Raw genomic sequence first — 23289 nt, forward strand, 5'->3', positions numbered from 1 at the left:
AAAGATGAGAATTACAAAGCTTTTTAAAATTACAATAGCTTGGGTGCCTAGGTGACACAGAGTGGGTAAGGCTCTGTCTTTGGCTTAGGTCATGATGTCAGGGTCCTGGGATCAAGCCCTGCATGGGGCTCTCTGCTCACAGGGAGCCTGCTTCCCCCTTCTCTGCCTGTCTCTGCCTGCTTGTGATCTCTTTGTCAAATAAATAAATAAAATCTTTAAAAAATAAGTAAATAAATAAATTGCAATAACTTTTAAATGTACTACTTTTGCTTTTCAAATACATTCAGAAATTAAAATACCTTAACATATATTTTTCTATATTAACTTTTATCTGAAAATTTTTTCTTTCAATATGTAGGCATAAAATCTTAAAATACTTAAAACGCTCTATCACTTTCCAAAACAAGTGGGGAAATAGAATAGAACCAAATAATCTAGCTTTATTGTCTACCAATTCTTCCTCATACTTCACATAGTGGTAGGGTGCTTGGAGTTCTTCATGCTTTAGCACATGCTAGTCATTCTGATAAGAATAGTTTTATTGGGGCGCCTGGGTGGCTCAGTGGGTTAAGCCTCTACCTTCAGCTCAGGTCATGATCTCAGGGCCATGGGATCGAGTCCCGCATCGGGCTCTCTACTCAGTGGGGAGCCTGCTTCCTCCTCTCTCTCTGCCTGCCTCTCTGCCTACTTGTGATTTCTGCCTGTCAAATAAATAAATAATCTTTAAAAAAAAAAAAAAAAAAGAATAGTTTTATTCCCTTCCCTTTACCAGAGGTACAGGTTCATAAATGATTTCCTACTTATGGTCACATTATTATTTTTTTATTTTTTTAATTAACTTATAATGTATTATTAGCCCCAGGGGTACAGGTCTGTGAATCGCCAGGTTTACACACTTCACAGCACTCACCATAGCACATACCTTCCCCAATGTCCATAACCCAGCCAGCCTCTCCCTACCCCACTCCTGCTGGCAACCCTCAGTTTGTTTTGTGAGATTAAGAGTCTCTTATGGTTTGGGGCGCCTTGGTGGCTCAGTGGGTTAAGCCTCTGCCTTGGCTCAGGTCATTCCCAGAGTCCTGGGATCGAGCCCCGCATTGGGCTCTCTGCTCCGCAGGGAGCTTGCTTCCTCCTCTCTCTCTGCCTGCCTCTCTGCCTGCTTGTGATTTCTGTCTGTCAAGCAAAAAAAAAAAAAAAAAAAAAAGAGTCTCTTATGGTTTGTCTCCCTCCCAACCCCATCTTGTTTATGGTCATATTATTGTCCTGATAGTCAAAACAGAAGTTCTGAGGACATTAACTATTTTTGACTTGTATAATAAAAGTGCTAGATACAAATACCTGGGTCTTTTCAGTCTTTGCTTTGACCCACACCAACTGAATAATCAGCACCACCACCACCACCACCAAATAATACAGAAGAGTCTAAAAAAATGAAGTTTAATTCTAAAGACAACAAAAAAGCCTTCCATGATTTTTAAATATGCCTAAACAATGTATAATTTCAAAAGAATAGTCAGTACAAAAGATTAGTATATAGAGTAGGCATCCTTAGGTATTATTTTTTTTTAATGCCTTGAATTAAAAAAAAATGGTGCTTGATGAATAAGTGAAAAATTGGGGGTTCTACAGATTTCATAAGAAGGTGTAGGACTAAAAGGTGAGAGAAAGACACAGTTGCTGAATTCCTATTTTGCTTTGATTTTCTCAGAATTTTAAGGTGGAAATAATAGAGAACATTATTTAAGGGATAAATTAAGTTTCAGAAACAAGGGGAGCCCCCAGATACTTCAAATACTTTTTAGTTTTCTAGTTCAGATAACTTGCATCATAGGTAATACAAAAACTACCGATGTGGTTACTGATAGTCTTTTAGAGACTGAGAAACAAAACTCACGACAAATGATATTTAAGGTAACTCTTCTTTTTCCAATGTTCAAAATACGAAAATAGTGGATTTTAGACATTGTGAAAATAACCAGTGATCACTTGGTATTTGATTACATTATTCAAAAAATGGCATACTCCAAGCTGATCGTTTCACCTTTTGTTTGGATTTACACTAATACATTTAAAAAGGATCTTACAAACCAAACTAAAATATTTTTAGAAATACTCTTATTATTAATTCTCTCTTGATATTTTATAAATAAGATGAAGAAACAGGAGTTGAAAGGCAGTTAAAAAAAAATTCCTCGGCAATTTCATAATTCTCTCAAAACTGAATCATTGATTGCATCAGTATGAATCTGAAGAGGTCTCTGTTTTCTTATTTTGGCCAGTCCTTGACAAAAAAGACAGGATTATCTAACTTTCTTGGAAAATTCCACAGCAAGAAAGAAAGTGATATGAAAGTCAGTCCAGTTAGGAAAATTCTAAAGGAAACATGATTACCTAGAGTTTATGAAAACTGGAGGATTGAAATGCTGATACATTTGAAGTTAGGAAAAAGAATGTTGCAGAGTCTGGTAATATTTATCTTAAAAAAGAGAATTTAAAAGATGAAAGCACCCTTCAAGTATTTGAAGGATTTTTCTAAGGTAGTATCAGGTGGTATATTCCACTTTGGTTACAAGGGTATACAACTGGGACAACTGTCTAGGGACTACTGAAGAGTAGGTTTTTCTTCAACTTTAGAGAGAATTTCTAAGCCCAGAAGTGTCCCATCAGGGATCAGACAATTAGGCAGAGTAGTAAGCTCTTTATTAATAGATCAGTAGTTAAGAAGTGAAATGCTCTGTGTATTAGATGGTTCAGAAAGAATGGCTCTCATATGGGGGATGACTTCTAAGCCTTATTCCAATTCTTTTCATATTTTTTCAAACAAGTATCAATTCCAAAATATATGGAATCCAAAATTATTCTGTTCTTCAGCAAAATGTATATCAGTTATGATTCACAGTATGCAAACACACTTAAAAGAGAATAATACTGGGGAGGGAATTGGTTAACTATTCCTAAGTTTCATGATGTTAATAATAATCACATAATTGGATTAATAATAATGAAATAATTCTGAAATAATTTCTGATGACTAGTCTCTATTTAACAAACACATTATTACTGATGGACTCCACTGATTGCCAAATTGAAAGTATTAGAGAATAGTCTTTACACAAATTTTCTAATTAACAAAGTGAATGGATGACACAGGAAAGTTTACATAAACTATATGTAATTACTTACTAGCTTTTCACAAATAAAATCCTTAAACCTCATATATGTGTGTGTGTGTGTGTGTGTGTGTGTGTGTGCACATGTGTGTGTGTATATATGAGACAAAAAATTTTTATTTCCCTAGAAGGGGAATGTGATTTTTTTTTTCTTTTTTAAAGATTTTCTTTATTTATTTGACAGACAGAGATCACAAGTAGGCAGAGAGGCAGGCAGAGAGAGAGAGGGGAGGAAGCAGGCTCCCTGCGGAGCAGAGAGCCCGATGCGGGGCTCAATCCCAGGACCCTGGGATCATGACCCAAGCCGAAGGCAGAGGCTTTAACCCACTGAGCCACCCAGGCGCCCCAGGAATGTGATATGTTAAAATTAGGATGTATTCAAAATGAAATCAACAATCTTTTTGTTTCCTGGGAGAATGAATGGGGAAAATGTTAACAATTTTTTAAGATAGTGAGCATTAGCCAACATGGTATTCAAACTAAAACAGAAAACTAAAACCCACCGAAAGAGATAAAACTATTTCATCATGGCTTGCAAGCAGAAGCTGTAAAATACTGCTGTACTGTTAGTTGAAGTATATGATGGATTTCAGAATTTTATTGAGAATGCTTATTTATTAGGGACCAAAAAAAATCTGAAGTCTTATTGAAAAGAAGGTATAGTTTGTATGAAATACTTCAAGTGGGATATATTCAGACTAATATTTGCCATGTTATTTAAAGGAGGGAACCCAGAAGTTCCTGACCTATAATCGTGTACTGGTCTTAGGATAGGATGAATCAGCAGACTGATAAAGAACAAGCAGACACTAGATTTTAGTTAGAGTTGGAGAAACAAGCAGAATGATATAATGCCAATCCACATACCCATGATCCAAACTGATAATTCTGGGACTTTCCCTTTTTTACCTTGAATTCCTTCCCCTTTTTACCAGGAATTCCTATAATTTCTTGAATTATAACTTACAGTGCACTTTAAGCATAATGAAGAAACAATCAAGAATGTGAATCTATTCCCTGTCCAAGTCTTATAAATCTTTCCAAGGTCATGTATAAATGAGTTAGGGGGCTGTCTGTTATTTTAAATTATCTGCCCCACTGATCCCTTACAAAAATGCAGACCATCAAGCACAGACTGAATAAAGATATTCAAGAAAGAGCAGAAAATTAACATTAGTTGTACCTCTGAACAGCCTGTCATTGCCGCTCTACCACAGCCGTCATCCATTTCTCTTTAACTACTTCCAGGCTACTTAGTTGGAATTATAATTAAAGCCTGTATTGTTTAAACTCATTTACTGTCACCTGCAGATTTACCTGACTGGGAAATGTGACACTCTATACCACACACATACAAAAAAAAATGTACACACACACACACACACGAGTTAGAAAACAAGACACTATCAACTACTAATTGGCATACAGGATGGTAAAACAAGAAAATATAATATGTTTAAAAATATAAGTCATGTCTAAGGCTTCCTTTTTCTCTGTTCATCCACTGTTTTGATTGGCGTGCACATCAGCAGTGTGACATCAGCAGAGACCTACAAGGGAATTGTAGCAATGCATTTTCCCTAGGGCCACCATTTATACTATAAATTATGAATGCATTATTATGCTGCCACTTTGGTTTTGAAGAGCTTATGTTAATTAAAGGCTAAGAAAGCACACACGCAGCACAATTATTTTTAATTAAGATTAAAATAATTCAGTATGTCAATACAGTCCTCAATGGGAATGATGGCTTAATGTGTCCCTGCAATTTCTTGTCTATGTGGTACAGCCATGTATAATGCTTGTATTTAGTTTGTTACCTTTTAAGTACATAAAACTCAAGGTCACCCAGATATAAACCTTATGCCTGAGATGTTGAATACAACCAATTATGGAGTGAGCGCTATATACTAAGGACTATCCTTTCTGAAATGGAATACAAAAATGTAAAATATGAGATTCTATGTTTCTTAGGACTTTGCAATCGTGTTTTGGGTGACTTCTGAGTCTGTTGCTAAGATGGAGACTATTTTTGTATGAATTTACATAGAACAATAAAATGATGTACAGCCTGAGAACCATAGAATAAAACAAACATATTGACTATGAAATTTTAAGAAGGGTGAAGTTTGAGATTTTCTTCCTGCAATTTAAAATTAAGGAAATGGGAGTTAAGTTTATCTTTCAATTTAAAAGTAAGCCTAACTAATTTGTTTCTTGTTTTAAGTTGTTACAAAATGAAATTACATAGTTGAGTAAACTTTAATTTAGAATAACTCCAATTCCCCCACGTCTACCAAGTTTATAAAAACAAAACAAAGTTTGATTTTGTCGTGTATTTACAAATACTCTTATTCTAAAAAAAACTAAAACCTCCATCTCATGGCATTTCTAGATAATAAACATTTCTGTTTTGTTCTTGTACTGTTACATGTGAGAATTTATTTCGTCATAAAATAAGACTGATCATAAGTCTCGAAATGACAGTTTCCATAAAAAAAAAAGGAACTTCTATAATCTATCAGTTAAGAGAAATCATACCTCACTCAGGGGTACGCTCAGGTGACATTTCTTTTATACCTGCTGGAAGTACAAATCTTAGGACTGACAAGAAATCTAAATGTTTAATTTTGTCACAGCAGCAACCCGGCAGACAGGCAAGGCAATGACCACATTCTTGGTGACAGGTGAGCAACACAGATTCCTCAGGGAACTCTGAGGCTGAATCATTTAGAACAGCGTGCCCAAACTGATGTTGGGACTCCAGTAGAATGGAAAGACAAAATCAAATGAAGAAAGTGTAATTAAAATTTTTCATTTGACAGTTTACTTCACTTTAATTGGCAACTTAACACCTGTGCTCGTTTCAGTGGCAAAGAAGTTCTAATTTTAACATGAGACAATGTTCCTGCATTCCACATAAATCCAATAAAATTATAGTGAAAAATGTGCAGTACCTGATTAAAAAAACATGAAATTCAATAAACATTGATATTTACCTTGTAGAGTATTTTTATTATTGAAACCGGGTACTTTTGGAAGGATGAAACTAATACCTGTGTCAGAACAACAGGAGAAAACTGAACATGCTGGGGGATAAAAGGGAATTAAATGTACATGGGAGAGGTCAATTTTAGTTGGTAACCAGAAAAATTTATTTGGAAAAACAAAGTTTCTTGAAATAAATCTAAACTAGTTTATTCTATGCTATTTTATTAGATGCTAATGTATACGGAAATATTAAAATGACTGTATTTGTGAATGTTACTAATTTTGTTTGCAAAAATACATTTTAGCATATCCAATAAGACAGCAGAATATTAAACAACTGATTTTGATTTTTTTTATTGGATAGAATTGTTTTGCCTGGGTAGCCGAGGGTGATAAATAATGGCTTCCATTCTAACCAATCTGCCTTCTAAGTTCTCCTCGATTGGTTAATTATTCCTAACTTACGTAGCTTTAGAAATATCTAGTTTATATCTAGAAATATCTAGACTAGAAATATCTAGTCTAGTATCAGAATAAAAAAGAACCCATATGCTACCATTTTTTGGCTTTCCTCTCCTTTCCTATCAAATCTGTCTTGCATTTAACTTACGCCTTTCTTATTTGGCAAATGTAAGAATTTTCAGTTTGCTACTTCTTTATGTTAATTCCCAGATATAATTCTTTATTGATAGTACCTATTAATTCAAATATAATGTTCAATTTTCCAATGATTAATATTATCTTTGTTAGATCAGTAAAAATAATATGGAGGTAATTCTATTTTTTTTAAACTTTTTTTTTAAAGATTTTATTTATTTATTTGACAGAGAGAGATCACAAGTAGGCAGAGAGGCAGGCAGAGAGAGAGGGGGCAGCAGGCTCCCCGCTGAGCAGAGAGCCTGATGCTGGGCTTGATCCCAGGACCCTGAGATCATGACCTGAGCTAAAGGCAGAGGCTTAACCCACTGAGCCACCCAGGTGCCCCTGGAGGTAATTCTATTTTAAATGGAATGTTATTACTTGAAAAAAATCCATTCACAAGGAGAAAAGTTTTGCTTAATTGTGTAGTAAGAGGAGAGGAAAAAAAAAATCCAATGAAATGTATTTCCTATATAAAGTTTTTAATAAGTTAAATAAATTGCTTCTGGATTTTATTTTTTTTAAATAAACATGTAGGCGCACATTGTTATTTCTTAAAATATGACAATAAAGATTTTTTGTCTTTAATAAAATTCTCCTAAAATTAGAGTGTAATGAATAATGATTAAATGTTGAACTATGACTCAAAGAGTAATCTTCTTTCCCCATCCAGAGGTGTCTGATATCTTTTATAGAAGAGTAGAATAGAATTATGCAGATGAAAACTTCAGGTGCCTTAGATCAGTGAATGTGTGGCCACAACTGGGATATTGCCAGGAACAGACAAAGCAAAGGAGAAGACATCTAAGCTTTCTACACAATTTAAACAAACTTTCTAAAATGCCTGAAATATAACTTCAAAAGTTATATATGCCATGTATGCTTACATGATGTCACGCTTCTTTCTTGGTTGTTTTCATAGCCGTGATTTTATTGGAAAAAAAATATGAAGCAAATTAATTCCCCACAGAACAGGAGCAATAATTCTACAGAAACAAATTCATATTAAATAACCAACTCCTTTGACATTTTTATTATATTTTTTTTGTATTTTGACTTATTACTTTAAAAAATTCTAAATCCAACAACCCCAATATATCCATTTAGACTCAGGTTTCTATCTTGGCTGTCATAAACTTCAGGCACAGTTGGTCCATATTCTCTATACGTTTACTACTCTGTTTAATATAAGGCAAGGGCCTTTCATGTTTGCTTTGATAATGAGCAAAGTATCATATTCATCAGGCATATTTATTTTCTGTACAGGGCATTCTGCAAGTTTCAGGTTATATTCAGTACATGTTTTAAGGCTTTGACTTAAAATGATAAATGGAAGTCTAAGTATTCTGAGAAAAATTCAGAATAAGTACAATTATATATTTCTTTAAAATACCTAAATGCATCTTAAATAAAAATAAATTAAATCCATACCCTCCTAGCCAAAATGTCATCTACAAAGATTTTCTTATTTTTTTCCCTAAGCTATATGAATTCAAGGATATTTTTACTATGCTATTTTTCTTTCAAAAAGAGTTGACAAGAGTTGGTATTTTTCCTAGGTAAAGACAAATCACATATGAGTGATTTAAGAACCCTGAATAGCAATCATTCTTGCAAGGTATTTATTGTAAAAATGCCTCAGAAATATTCAATTTTTTAAAGTTTTTACTTAAATTCCAGTTAGCTAACATACAACGTAATACTAGTTTCAGGTATACAACACAGTGGTTCAACACACCCATATGATATCTGGTGCTCATCACAGCAAGTGCCCAGAAATGTCTGATTTGCTAAGCTATACATAAGAAACAAGAATGGTCATTTAAACACGGGAGACTTTTCTTTAAGTGGAATACTGAGTGAAAGGAGTACTATGATTAACTGAATTTTCTTTAAGTTAAAAACATTTAACATTTTTTTGAGTCTTTAAATTGATTTTCCCCCTAAAATATCTCTTAGCACATATATTGTAACACATACTACCAGACACTGGGGAGATACAACTTTGAATTTGAAGTCAGATGGTTTAAGTCTTGAGTATGACCTTAGGCAAATAGCATGTATATCTGAGTTCAGTTTCTGAAAATCTATAATAGGAATGCCAATACCTACATGAATAATTTTTGTGTATATTGAATAAGAAAATATTGGGGCACCTGGCTGGCTTAGTCTGTTAAGTATCTGACTCTCGGTTTCAACTCATGATCTCAAGAGTCCTAAGATCAAGACCAGGATCAGGCTCTGTGCTGAACTTTGAGTCTGATTAAGATTCTCTCTGCTCTTTCCTCTTCCCACCTTCCCCAACTCCCACCAGTGCTTACTCTCCCTCTCTTAAAAAAAAAAAAAAAGAAAAGAAAAGAAAAAAAAAGAAAGAAGAAAAGAAAAGAAAGAAAAGAAAATATTAGAAGTGGCTTACAAGAAGCAAAAAACTTTAAGAAGCTCAAGTATTACAAAGTTTTTTATAAACATAATCAATCTATTAGATGATACAGAATATGCTTTCAAGTATTTCAGGATTATGATTCAGAAAACAATTTGTATTATATAGGCTTTCATAATGAATATAAAAGTATATGGAATTCGTTTGATCATATTGACTCTCAGAAAACATAGGTTTATTGTTGTAAACAAAATCTCATATTAGTTTAGTTCAATATTACTTGTTTCTTTCCCCTATATTTAGAATATTTCCTCTTAAAAAAAAGCTAAGTTTTCAGCAATGTCTACAATAGCCAAACTATGGAAAGAACCTAGATGTCCATCAACAGATGAATGGATAAAGAAGATGTGGTATATATACACAATGGAATACTATGCAGCCATCAAAAGAAATGAAATCTTGCCATTTGCGACGACGTGGATGGAACTAGAGGGTATCATGCTTAGCGAAATAAGTCAATCGGAGAAAGACAACTATCATATGATCTCCCTGATATGAGGGAGAGGAGATGCAACATGGGGGGTTAAGGTGGTAGGAGAAGAGTAAATGAAACAAGATGGGATTGGGAGGGAGACAAACCATAAGTGACTCTTAATCTCACAAAACAAACTGAGGGTTAATGGGGGGAGGGGGGTTGGGAGGGGGGGGTGGGATTATGGACATTGGGGAGGGTATGTGCTATGGTGAGTGCTGTGAAGTGTGTAAACCTGGCGATTCACAGACCTGTACCCCTGGGGATAAAAATATATTATATGTTTATAAAAAATAAAATTAAAATAAATAAATAAATAAATAAATAAAAATTAAAAAAATATTTTTTGAATGTCAAAAAAAAAAAAAAGCTAAGTTTTTACTGGGTAATTTTTTTTTTTCAATGTTCTTTTTCTCTTAATTACTAAGGCTGATGTATTAATTGATGTTACAGATTACAAAAGGATTTAAATAGCATATTTTAAAACAAAGTATGTTAAACTTACAATCTATTAAACTAAAACTTGTAACATCCCTCCCTACCACAGATTTCCAGAATCAATCTAGTAACCAAGCTATTAAGATCTCAATCTAAAAAGATCCAGTGTAGGGGTGACTGAGTGGCTCAGTCTGTTAAGCAACTGCCTTCAGCTCAGGTCATGATCCCAGATCCTGGGATTGATCTCCACACGGGGCTCACTGCTCAGCAGGGAATCTGCTCCTCCCTCTCCCTCTGCCCCTCACCCTGCTCATACTCTCTTTCTCTTTCAAAAAATAAATTAAACCTTTAAGAAAAAATAAAGAAATATAAAGTAATATAAGTAAATGAATCCTCTTATTTTAGGGATTCTATTTTCCATTAGTCTAATAGCATAAGAACAAAATTAATTTTTACCTAGCCACTCATAGTAAAACAGAACTTTATTTTACATTGCTATAAACACAGATTGTCTTCAGTCTTTAAGTTATAAAAGTGATGTAGGAAGCAATGTAAGACAAGGTTTATACCCTTCTTTCTTAAAATTATTAGTTTTACTTACTCTGAAATGACAACACTAAAACTGAAGTCTTTTATTTGTTGAATATATATGACTCTTGAGTAGTAACTGCACAAGAGTCTCAAGATAGTATTCATAGAAGGGTATAAATAGACATATTATTCTGAATTTAATAAATTTAATAGTGATGCATAGAAAAATATTTTATTATTGAATTAGGTCCACTGTCATTATTTTCTTTTTACTGTATCTTACATGTATGAGGTACAAACATAGGCTTCATCTTCCCATGGTAATACTGAAGCAAAAAATAGAAGAAATAATAAAATCATCTATATCATTGCATCCATCCTCAGAAAGGGCTGTATCTAAAACATACCAAAAGCAAAAAGCAAACAAAGAAACAAAAAACAAACCAAAAGCAGACTATTAAGCATTCCAAAAGTCTAGTCAAGGCTACTACATTTAGTGTATCTGAAGATGTTTCCACACCTTATCCTAAAGATATGACAAATTTGTAATATTTATTTATTTATTTATTTACTTTAAATTTGTAATATTTAATATGAATAAAAATGATCTCTATCTTATTTTGTAACTTACAGAATAAAATACTTAGATTTTTAGAAAAACTAATTTAACTCGCATGTGGATTTTTCTTTCCTCATCTGACAGTCGATATAAATTTGAATAAGGGAGAAACTGAGTAGCCCTTAGGCTTAGTCGATTCTTTTCTGTGTGTGACCTTTAAATGACTTTAAAAGGAGAAAGAAGGATTTTTTATTAGATGAATACAGAAATAGCATTTCTTTATTAGTTTTAGATAACTTTCTATAATTACTTCATTACTGATATGTAAAGTATTTTTAAATATTGTTATATTGTTGAGATTCTAGGGAGTATCTTCCTAAAATTGATGCAAATAAACAAAATAGGTGAAATTAAAGGGAATGTAATATCTAGTGCAAAAGGGCATATGCAGTTTGGAGAGGCAAAAGTAGCAAAATCTTCTACTAACCAAGGAAGGAAAGGATGAGTAGATTAGATTTCAGCATTGATAGTGGGGACAAAAAGAGAATAAGGTACCATCTGTCAGGGAGCTTCTGTTAGACATTAAATACACGGTTCCCTGGTAGTTCCTTCTTCTATTCACACACACACAAACCCACAAACACACACACAAACGCTAAAATTTCCAGTCTTGCATATACTGATACAAGGAGAAAGGACTTGTTCAAACATAGCTCAGGCAAACTAAAGAGCAAAGTATTTTTAAAAGCCCAAGGTTGGTGATAGCATTGCCTACAAACATTATGCTAATAAGAAATTAATATAAGAGTTGGTAGAAATGGAAAAAAAAATTGAGGCCAAAGATGTTTGATATTTAGAAGGGATTTTTAGCTCTGTAAATCTATAACCAGATTTATCCATTCAATAATGTCCTCAAGGAAGAAGATCCATTCAATAATGTAGAAGGGATGCTCCACTATGATTTTTTTTTTTTATTAAAACTACTTGGGTTATATTCTCATAGAAAAAGTTTAAGGATTATTCTTTACATTATTTCTTACTTTCTTTTGGATTGGATACATGACACAGAGATTAATATTTGAGATTGGCATTTGTTAACTTCTATTCTTTTAGGGTTCAGTAAGGCTACCTAGATTCAGACATAGTTCTCTTGGCCTATTTAGAATTTTCTATCATAAAATAATGTTAAAATGTAATAGAATCTGTCAAACTATTATACATCTACAAAAAAATCAAACCTGTTGGAAACTTTTTTTAACAGAATTTATTAGAGAGAATCTGTGGGGTACCTGGTTGGCTCAGTTGGTTGACTGTCCAACTAACTCTTGATTTTGGCTCAGGCCATGATCTTAGGGTCATGAGATTGAACCCAGTGTCAGGCACCGGGTCAGTAGGGAGTCCAGTTGAGATTCTCTCTCTCTCCCTCTCCCTTTGCCCCTCCCAACCATGCATCCGCACATGCTTACTTGCATACATGTGCACATGCTCTCTTTCTCTCTCTCATAAATAAAACAGTCTTTTTAAAAATTGCTATTTTGTAGTCAATTGCTACAAAAGAGAGAATACTGCAAAATAGAGAATTGAGAAAACATAGGTTTTCCTCAACAATAGTTAAAATGTTCTAACTATTTAACAGTGAAAATAAAATGTAGATTTCATTTACTTAGGCATTTATGCCTAAACTAATTAACAATCTTTTCTCCCAAGCTATTATAACCCATTTCCAACATGGAAATCAAACACGTTTATGTAAATAAGATTATAACAGACTTCCAATATGAATTAATGTAAGTATTCCCATTATTGGTCAAAGTGTTTCTATTTCTTATTATTGCCCCTCCATAATTGCCTATAAAAATGCATACCTTTATGATGTGAATTACACAAACAATAAAAATTAAATTGGCATTCTTTTTCTGATTCTTAAAGATGAAAGAATATTTTCAAGAAATTATATTCTGAAGATAGCAGTTTAATGTCTAGATCGTGTAAATACTCTGCAATATAAAAAATATAAATCACATGTTCACTGAAAAGATAATGAGTTTTGCTTTAAATATGCCTAAGTTACCTGCTGTGACCCTGATGTCATCATTTTATACTCTGCTAAATAAGAGCAAGTTTTGAAGGTCATTATTAACTTTCGGTATGAGCTATACTAAATGTAAAATGCTGTTCCTGATGCTAGCAGAGCCTTTGAATTCTGAAAGAGTACATTATGGGGTTTTGTAATACCACATACTCATCATCCTCCTTCCATAAATATCACAAAATTTCTAGTAAATTACCCATAGGCACATAATTAAATATGCCTCCTAGGGTAAAACCTTTTATTTCTTCTTCTTATAATGACTCTTAGAAAAGAGGGGGGAGGGTGAATCAGAGAGCTTTTTAATTTATAGGTTCTATTTAATGCAATAAATGGTTACTTTTCATGTTAGTAAAATATAATTATGTTGACAAGAGGGTAGTTTATAAGCAATTAATTTTTATTTTGCTGATGTCAGTTTGAATTCCAGGGTCTCAATGAAATATATAGATGCTATTGCTACACAGAGTTGCTCAAATAACTGTGGCCTACCACACATGCAGGATGTTGATGTGTTTGATTTATTTCTAGGATGTGGTGATTTTTTTCCAGTTATCAATCACCTGCTGGTGTTCTTTAAGGAATAGTTTGAAGCCTATGTCTGACTATGAGTAGTGAACCATGAAGAAAAGGAAGTTAACAATGCTCTGGCCGATTTCCAAGCATGAATTTATATAGAGTGGCAAATCCAAAGGGTTATAGAGTCAGAATGTGTTTTCTTCATACTGCATAGTAATGTATCCTCAAAATATGGGATAATAACTTTAAGTTTTAAAATATATGACATGTAGGCATTTATACAGCTGAATATGCTACCTGGTCACCTGATATGTCTGATTCCCTCTGTGTCCCTAAACCTGTGATGGCACTCAACAAGTAACAAGTTCTCGCTATTTACTGGGTAGCAAAGCAAATCTTACTGTGAATTTGAAAGGAATAGAAATACATATAAGTTACTAATCCCATTTTGCAAAATGTAATCTATCATTCTGGATTACTAAAAATGTTTTAAGTATTTATTTTTAGGGGCACCTGGGTGGCTCAGTGGGTTAAGCCCTCTGCCTTCCGCTCAAGTCATGATCCCAGGGGTCCTGGGATGGAGCTCAGGCTCTCTGCTCGGCAGGGAGCCTGCTTCCTCCTCTCTGCCTGCCTCTCTGCCTGCTTATAATCTCTGTCTGTCAAATAAATGGATAAAATCTTAAAAGAAGATAAAAAAATTTTTAAAAAACCTCTCCCTTATTAAAAAAAATTCTTTTTATTCCTTATATGTTACTGTAGTGACAAGTATTTGTGAGTATTCAAATCTATATGCCATCATTGCTATGCTGAATTGGCAAATTACATGAAGGATAACGAATGCCTGTTTCTGTAAAAACAGGAGTCAGAAATATGAAGTCCGTCATATGATATGACTATGGGATATGTACAACTATAATTTAGATTAAATTTGAGTTATTAAGAATTGTTTGACAGGGGATCTATGAGGCTAATAACAAATTAAGGATAAAAAATGCCAGGAAAATTTATAACACTTGCATTTTTAGGATACGAAATTAAACTCATTGTCTTTATGCTGATAGGATCAGTGATGGAGAAGAGATAAGAATGTGGTTTTCAAGGTATTATAGTGAGAAGAAGACTTTTGATTTGAATGCAAAAGTGAGGGTTAAAAGAAAGGGTAGTTATTGGTCACAAATCAGACTCCCTAAAATAGAAACTCCTTGTCAGCATGAATATAATATACTGATGGCACTTCATAAGTGCAAACTTAATGAAAAAATATGGAAGTTTGTATAGTGTGATTAAGGAAAAGGGTAGCTTTCTAGGAATGGGGTATTGATACCTTTTCTTTATAAAATATTTTCTCTTGAAGGTTTATATAAATCTAAGAAATTAGGCTGTAAATAAAACAGAAGGCCTTCAATTTAGGGAAAGGGCTATTTTTGTGTTAATACTGAGCATAAGATGATGGCTCTGAGTTGTACCCTTAAATGGTTAAATGGCAAATTTTATGTTATAATACAATATAATATAAAATATATGTAGTAATATAAAATATAACATATACACAACATAGTATATATGTACATGTATATGTATATAACATTATCTATCTGTGTATCCATCTATCTATATCCTCAACAGGACTGCCCAAAAAAAGAAAATACTATATTATATCATGTACAAGCCAAACATGTTTAAGGGAACATAGAAAGGGCAGTTTTATAAGTGCCTGTTGGTTAATACTGAATATTATTGTGTTCAGATTCTAAGAGTGAGATCGTGGAAATGATTTAATAATTGTAATTTCCTTAAATATTTGTATATCCATAAAATATTTTTAAAAGCTTATGAGAAAGAAGAAGCTTATGAGGGCATAGTCAACATAAGCCACCTTAATAGATATTTATTTTTAAATAAAAGTTACTGCTTAAATATCTAAATTTTAAAAATTAAATATTGTACTTCCATTATTGTTTCATTCACAGTATGCATCTTTTCTACACTAAAAAGCTATAGAATATAAGGATTACAAATGTACTCTGGTTTCAGGCCCTCTATGTAATACTAACAACCCCATGAGTATTAAACTATGATAAGACAATCTCTTTCATCATGAACCATCAATAAAAATGCAGTAAAATCCCTTTGAAAAATATCAAACCAGACACCGCACACATGTTTAAATAGATGTTTACATAAACTCCACACAGTTGCAGTTTGCTTTACTGGGGTCACATGTCCAACCCAGCAATATGCTTTTCAAATATAAAATTATTCATCACAATCACTAGTAGAAAGTTAGAGAGATTGTTTCTTAGAACAATCAAAAGAGAAGCTAAGAAATGGCTTTAATTATTCTATTATTTTTGAGAGTCCCTGACACGTTCCCCAAAACTATTATGGAATATTCAGAGTCCCAGATATATCACTGAAACCAAAATAAATTTCATTATGTGTGTTTCATTAAACATAAAAGTACAAACTTTTAACTGGCTGACTTCTACTTTATCCCTGTCTGGAGGAAGTGTTACAGTACTTCCTGGCGCTAATGGTACCACAAAGAATTTCCCATATCTACAGGAAAGCTGTAGACTCTATAAATCAACATAGGGAATATTTGGTGTACACATAAGAATAAAAGAAATATTTTGAATTTTAGTAAATACTTATAAAAATGAAGGTTTTCCTAACACGTATTCTAGTGAGCTAAATCATCACGCACGCTTTCCTCTTGAAATTGCCCTGTAGGAAGGAGAACAGCGCATACTGTCCCACCGATCTCTATTTACTATTTTGTACTTTCAATTCACTCTAACTTCTTTTGAAGTGCAACTTACTCCCCAACTCACAAAGAGCACTAATAACATCAACAGAGTGTTCATCAGGGTATTTATATTTTAAGAGCAGGAAAGGAAAAAAATGAAGCTCTTTTGAATACCTGAAAGTAGAAAGTTTCGTTTTGATTGGTATCTTGTGCTGACAGAAATCCTAGCACAAGGATTTAAATATGCTTAAAAGAAATTGACCTTGTGCTAGGGGATATTAAATCTTTTTTTTTTTCCCCTAACATCTCAGTGGTAATTCTCTTTATTATTGTAGAGCGAAACCTTCTCACCCCCAACCTCCTGTGTTTATGGGTGGAAATCACAAAAGCTTTACCAAGTTGGAAACAAATCAAAATGCCTTTTCTGACTTGTTAATGAAATCGGTCCAGTCATTTTATTCACCATCTTAATAGTCATGCTGTTAGTAGATTGTATCCAACTAAGAAAGTTATTCATTTAAATAAGAATCTATTCACTCTTATGAAATTCACAAAAGAGGTTTAAGCAATATGAATAAAAGAAGAATCACTTATCTATCAATATGGGAGCATTTTCTTAGATCATTGGTAATAAATTAACCATTTTGATATGTACCTTGATTTATTTTGATTGCACATACAAATAATACTCATTTTAAATTGATCCTATGTTAAACATGAAAGATGCAATGCAGTCGCTCTATGTAATTTTTGTATATGCTATATAAATATATGATAACCATTCAAGAGATTAAGGTATATGTCAGACCTAAAATTTGCAAGTAAATATATATAAAAACTAAAATAACTAAAACCATGGCTACATTTATTTCTATTTTGCTATCTCCTCTGGCATGCAAATATAGACCTTAGATCATAAAATGAACGATAACTCAAGTTCAGACTCCAACAGTCCTGAGAAATTATATGAAGCTTATGCTTTATGACAAAAGTGTATCCTTATCAAAAATAAAGGATAGCACTATTGATACAAATATTTTGAGAAAAAATAAAATTTAAATCAATACAAAAGATATCAAAGTTTACGGATTTTTTTTTATTTTTGCATTCATCTGTCCAAAAAAGTTGCTGTTCCAAATCTTGTTCCTCAAATAACTGAGGATATTCAAATCGGTAACCTGTAGTAAATTGTCTATGTCATTATCCTCTTCAAAGACAAAATGACTTGGTCATGAGATTCTACACAAGTAGTATACACTATATAATATGAATAGGAGTTTATAGATTGTTATACTCAAAGACGATTGTTATGTACAGAAGAAGAAAGAACAAACCCTTCCTAATACTTATGGGACAGGTATACACCTCTACATTTTTTACAACACTTTAGCTTATTTTATCATCACTATAAACTTATATTATTGGCACTATTATTCTGCCCATTTTACCAATGAGGTTGAATTATATAAATGTGAGCTACTTAAGTGAAGAACACAATAACTTGCCCATGATAACCAAGTAGAAATGGCAGTCTGGGTATGAATCCACTCAAATCACGTTATTAAACACCTCATTATATTGTCTTTTCTTTAGAATTTTAAATATGATCTCGGTAATGGATACAATGAGGTTGATAAAACAACTTATGTAGTTTACAGGAAAGTTACCTTTATAATGGAGGAATGGGTAAAAATCATTAATGTGTAATATGATTATCTTTGGAAGTTTTGTTCCCTATGTTGTACTTTTAAAATCATAAAATATACAAATATTCTCTAAAATTATATCCCCTTACACCCAAAATTTACTTTAGTAAACCAAAAATAACACGATCCCAAGTCAAATAACCAGACAACCCTCGTTTATGTTCTATATTTAACAGAACTTTAATCAGAAGTTAGGGAATTTGGGGCACCTGGGTGGCTCAGTGGGTTAAGACTCTGCCTCTGGCTCAGATCATGATCTCAGGGTCCTGGGATCAAGCCCCACATCAGGCTCTCTGCTCAGCAGGGAGCCTGCTTCCCCCTTTCTCTCTGCCTCTCTGCCTACTTGTGATCTCTCTCTCTCTCTCTCTCTCTGTCAAATAAATAAATAAAATCTTTTTAAAAAAATTAAAAAGTTGGGGAATTTGCAGTAAAGTTAAAAATATCTTTTTTTTCCCCCTCCAAAGTTTAGCAGTCAAAGTTGACAATAAAATATGCTTTAGTAAATTACTGCCTAATTTAGTGCCACTTAGCTAGGTAATTAGGACAGATCTACTATATAGAGAGCCCTGACAAGTCTGTGCTTTAGAATGAATTATAAGTTGGAAAATCAGCATTTCAGATAAATGACATCAAAGATTAAAGCAAGGGAGAAGCAATGGGGTGTGGGGTACACAGAGGTGTCATGAAACTACATGGATTTAGGGAGCAGGCAAATCTGAATTTAATCCCTGCTTCAGTACCACCTTGCTATGTGATCCAAATTATTTCACCTCTTTGAATCTAATATTTCTCTCATATGTAAAATATCACCTTTGAAAGATTCTTGTCAAGACTTTAGGTAATAGGAGCACCTGGGTGGCTCAGTGGGTTAAAGCCTCCGCCTTCAGCTCAGCTCATGATCTCAGAGTCCTGGGATCAAGCCCCACATCTGGCTCTCTGCTCAGCAGGGAGCCTGCTTCCCCCTCTCTCTCTGCCTGCCTCTCTGCCTACTTGTGATCTCTGTCTGTCAAATAAATAAATAAAATCTTAAAAAAAAAAGACTTTAGGTAATAAAATTATACGGAACCAGTTAATACAGTCTGGCATACTATTGGTACTCAAAGTGACTTAGTTCCCTGTTATCACTCTCTTATGTGAAATTTCCAATGCTTGTCTTCTAGGTGGGAGGTTTCCCTGCCAACAGCCATCTGTTCCACTGTGAAATAGGTAAAATACTTCATGCCCAATATATGAGGCCAAAGAAGTAAGTGATAAATGCTTATAAAGAACATGGCATAAGGCGAGGCAAACTGGAAGTATTTAATAGCTTCAATAATAACAATACACCATTTCCTACTGATTTCCCCTTGGCCATGTCCAAGCCTCCTCTCCTTACTCCATCTCCTGCCTCCCCAACACCCTGCTTCTCTAGCTTTACAATTCATCAGATTTCAGAGTAGTCTCAAGACATTAGGAAAATGAAAGTTTCACTTCAATAAAATATTATAGGCCTCTTCCCTTATTAAACTTGTTTCTGCAATAATTAAATTCCCTGAGTTGTTTCTTACCCTAGGAAATGGATAAGTTGCCATTTTTTATTTCATTTTCTAGTCAATTCTTCCAATCAATTGTGAAGATGAAATGAAGTGCCAAATCCCATTGCCACTTAATCCAACAAAACTTCTTTATCGTTCAAAGCATCTTGTTCAGTCATTACCACACTCATATTTTCAGAGACACTATAGACATACAGAATGACTCAGATTTAAAAATAAAATCATTAATAACAAGGCTCAATTCCTTTATACAAGCCAGAAGTGTTTTGTGTTTCTTAACACATTATAATGGTTGTTTTTGAAAAATCTCAAAATTTTCAACATCGTTACAAATATTTCACATTTGGCTAATAGATTTTAAAACAGACCTTTAGACTATATTTAACACTTTTGCCTTTGACTACCACATATACCACAGAAAAGTCTTCAAAGACATGAGGAAGAGTTATAACTAAAATATAAAATGTCTCCATGCCCATGAAGTGATTCTAAACTAACCATACCATCTACAGCTTTCACTTTAAATTGTCATGTAATTAAAGAAAACATTAAAGCTTTATTAGGAGACCCATATTGAAGTTCAATAACTTAGTATTTCAAACTCTTATGTTAAAGTACATTTTCCAACTATATTTTAAAAATAAATAAATCCTTAAAATAGCTGGGAAACTTAATACTTTGCTACTAACATCCACTGGAGTAATTTATGGGGACAGAGACAGATGGAGCTCCTGTTACATTATTCAAGGGTTATACTCTCTGACCTATTTGTTGTATACATTGTTCGGAGTTGTTTTATCATCCCTGCAGAAGGTAAGAAGTAAGTCCAGTACAATATCTAGATAACCCAGAAGAGATCATTACAAGAATTGTTAGAGAAAAATATATGCTTCAGAAAAAGTTGACCTAAATCATTCTATATCAATCTACTGCTCTTATCTTCATAACACTTAATACTGTATATCATCTTGTTTATTTTCTTATATTTTGTTCATCCAAATGTAAGTCTTGTGAAAACACAGGATCTATGCTACTTGTCCAAAATCTGTAAAAGGTGCTCTACATATTCTAAACTACCTTTAGTTCCAGTTCACAGTATTCAGTTCCACTTCTAAGAATTTTAGTACATCATTTCTTGTTCTTATATTTGTCTTCTCCTGCTTAAATGTCTCCCTTTCTTGGATATGTAAGGATACTGACAAGCCAGGTGTCAAAATAAAGAACTATTAATAGAGAATTATCTATACATAACCAATACTGCTATATCAAAAAAAAAAAAAAAGGATGAGACCAGTTAACCATTGAAAAGCAAACTTTTAATGTTTTTTAGCTATTAAGAGAAAAGAAACATGATTTTTTTTGACAGTGTGGTATTCTTGCCTCTTGAGGATTGAGAAACACGTCCCTAATGGTTATGCCTTCAGGCAAAAGTCTTAACTAATCAAACTACTAATCTGCTGTCCGATCTAACATACAGCAAACCACATGAGCTTAAAATAGAATATCATTAAAGAGGTTTTCTATATAGTCATGTCATATACTGCAATAGAAAGGAAAAGATGATCTGTCAGAATTGTTGGGACTGCCCCAAAAATGGATGAGTGGGTAGGTGTGCGTGTCTAAAATCTTTGCTATAACAAAGGCATATCTAAGCTCTTAAGATTTTAAAACTGACATGTTTAAAGATAGATAGGTAGGTAGGTAGGTAGATAAAACTAGCACACTGTATTTTTCAAGGATACAGAATTTCAAAGAAGATTCTGCTCCTTCTGTGGATTTAAATTATTTTGCAGGTCAAGCGTTAAGAATAATACTCTACTCTGTGTATGGCAATTGATTATTAAAAATGAAGGAATAGCTTTTAATGAATTGAGTGGTTTGCAGAATTTGCTTCTCTCTGCTCTCTTTGCAGTGCACTGGCAAATCGTTGACCTTGGAGTACAAATAGATAATGTGTATGTGACATGAAAAAGTTTTAAAGGAAGGAATGAATAAGAAAAAAAAAAAGAGGTGAGTTCATTTAGCCTCTTCAATTTGACATTTCTACACTCTCCCTTGCAACCCCTTTCTTTATTTTTTTTAAATATTGTTTTTTAAGTGGAGAAATAGTTTCTCCTTTGTGTGTATAATTTGAAAAGAGATGTAGGAGTGAAGTCTTTAGCATATATAGAGAACTTAATAGCGGGAAAATGTAATTATAAGGCTATGGTAAACGTTCAGATTGTGCTACCTTTCTCTTCCCCATTTTGTAAAGATTTATGAGGAGGCTCTGTCCTTACAACAGTTCTCAAAGCTTTCTATGTCAACATACCAATACAACTTTACCCAATACATGCAATTTCTTTTTCAGTATATCAGGTCTATGAAGGCAAATCGCTTTTTGGAAAAAATTAGACATCTCCACAGATGGGTGAATCATTTGAGGAAGGATATAATTAGATTGAAATATAGATAACTTGCAGACAATAGTCCTTCAGTGATTCATTATTTTGTCTTATTTGGATGACAGACAGGAATTCAGATACGTGTTACTATTTTTCTTTTTAAGTACCTTTCATGCAATTAATATAACAGACATTACAGTCTGAATATTTTTAATATTTCCAGCTCTGCAAAATAATAAACTCTCTCAAATGATTTAATTAAAGTAATGAAATAATAATAATTATCTATTTAGAAAAACAAAACAATGAGAAATAGTGCCTGGCTCTTAAAATTTCTTTAATAGATATAAAGCTCCATTAATTTTAGAAGTTAAATTTGTTTTTTTCCTTAACAAAATCACTTAAGTGATTACATAAGCATATTATTTTGCTTCAAAAATATTTATAAATAATTAGGCGGGTCTGTTTTATATATTTAGTCCTTAGGATCCAGTGAATTATTACATAAAGTCCATGATATTTTACCAAACTTATTCTTGACACATGATAAAAAATGATTACTTTTAAGAATATATTCAGATTAGACAAATGTAGATCTTATGTGGATACTCAATACAGAAAAGAGAAAAGATAAGTCTTTCCAAAATTTCTTCCCTTTACAATGATTATTTATAATTCAAGATTATTGCAGGAATTGATTATATAATTGATATAAAATTTAACACAACACAATATACCAATTAGTAAAGTCACAGAGCTGAATAAGATAGATTTAAGGCCAGGTCCACACTCGCCAGAAGCAGCCAATGGCCAGGCACACGTCTATTTCATCTTACTGAAATTAGATAACTGAGGCACACCTCCGTCGAAAAGGCCTCAATGCCTGAACTGTCCCCTTTTTATAAATTCTGTATTTACTAGGTCACTATTAAAGTTAACTGAAAAAACTCGGAACATTTGCCTTACCCTTATATTACCAAATGAAAATAAGACTTATGAGGGGGCATGGGGTGCTGGTGGTGGGAATGTCCTATGCGTTGAACCAGAACTAACCAGAAATATAATTT

The 23289-nt window shown here is 33.1% G+C and overlaps 1 protein-coding gene across 1 annotated transcript in view; it reads right to left on the reverse strand.

Annotated features, from left to right (window-relative positions):
• Positions 1 to 23289, reverse strand: part of LOC111148594 (cell adhesion molecule 2) — a 1205598-nt gene that overhangs the window by 693745 nt on the left and 488564 nt on the right. The gene's annotated exons all lie outside the window — the stretch shown is intronic.

This window comes from Enhydra lutris, unplaced genomic scaffold, assembly GCF_002288905.1.
Source record: "Enhydra lutris kenyoni isolate GAN:26980312 unplaced genomic scaffold, ASM228890v2 scaffoldscaffold2, whole genome shotgun sequence".
NCBI lineage: Eukaryota > Metazoa > Chordata > Mammalia > Carnivora > Mustelidae > Enhydra > Enhydra lutris.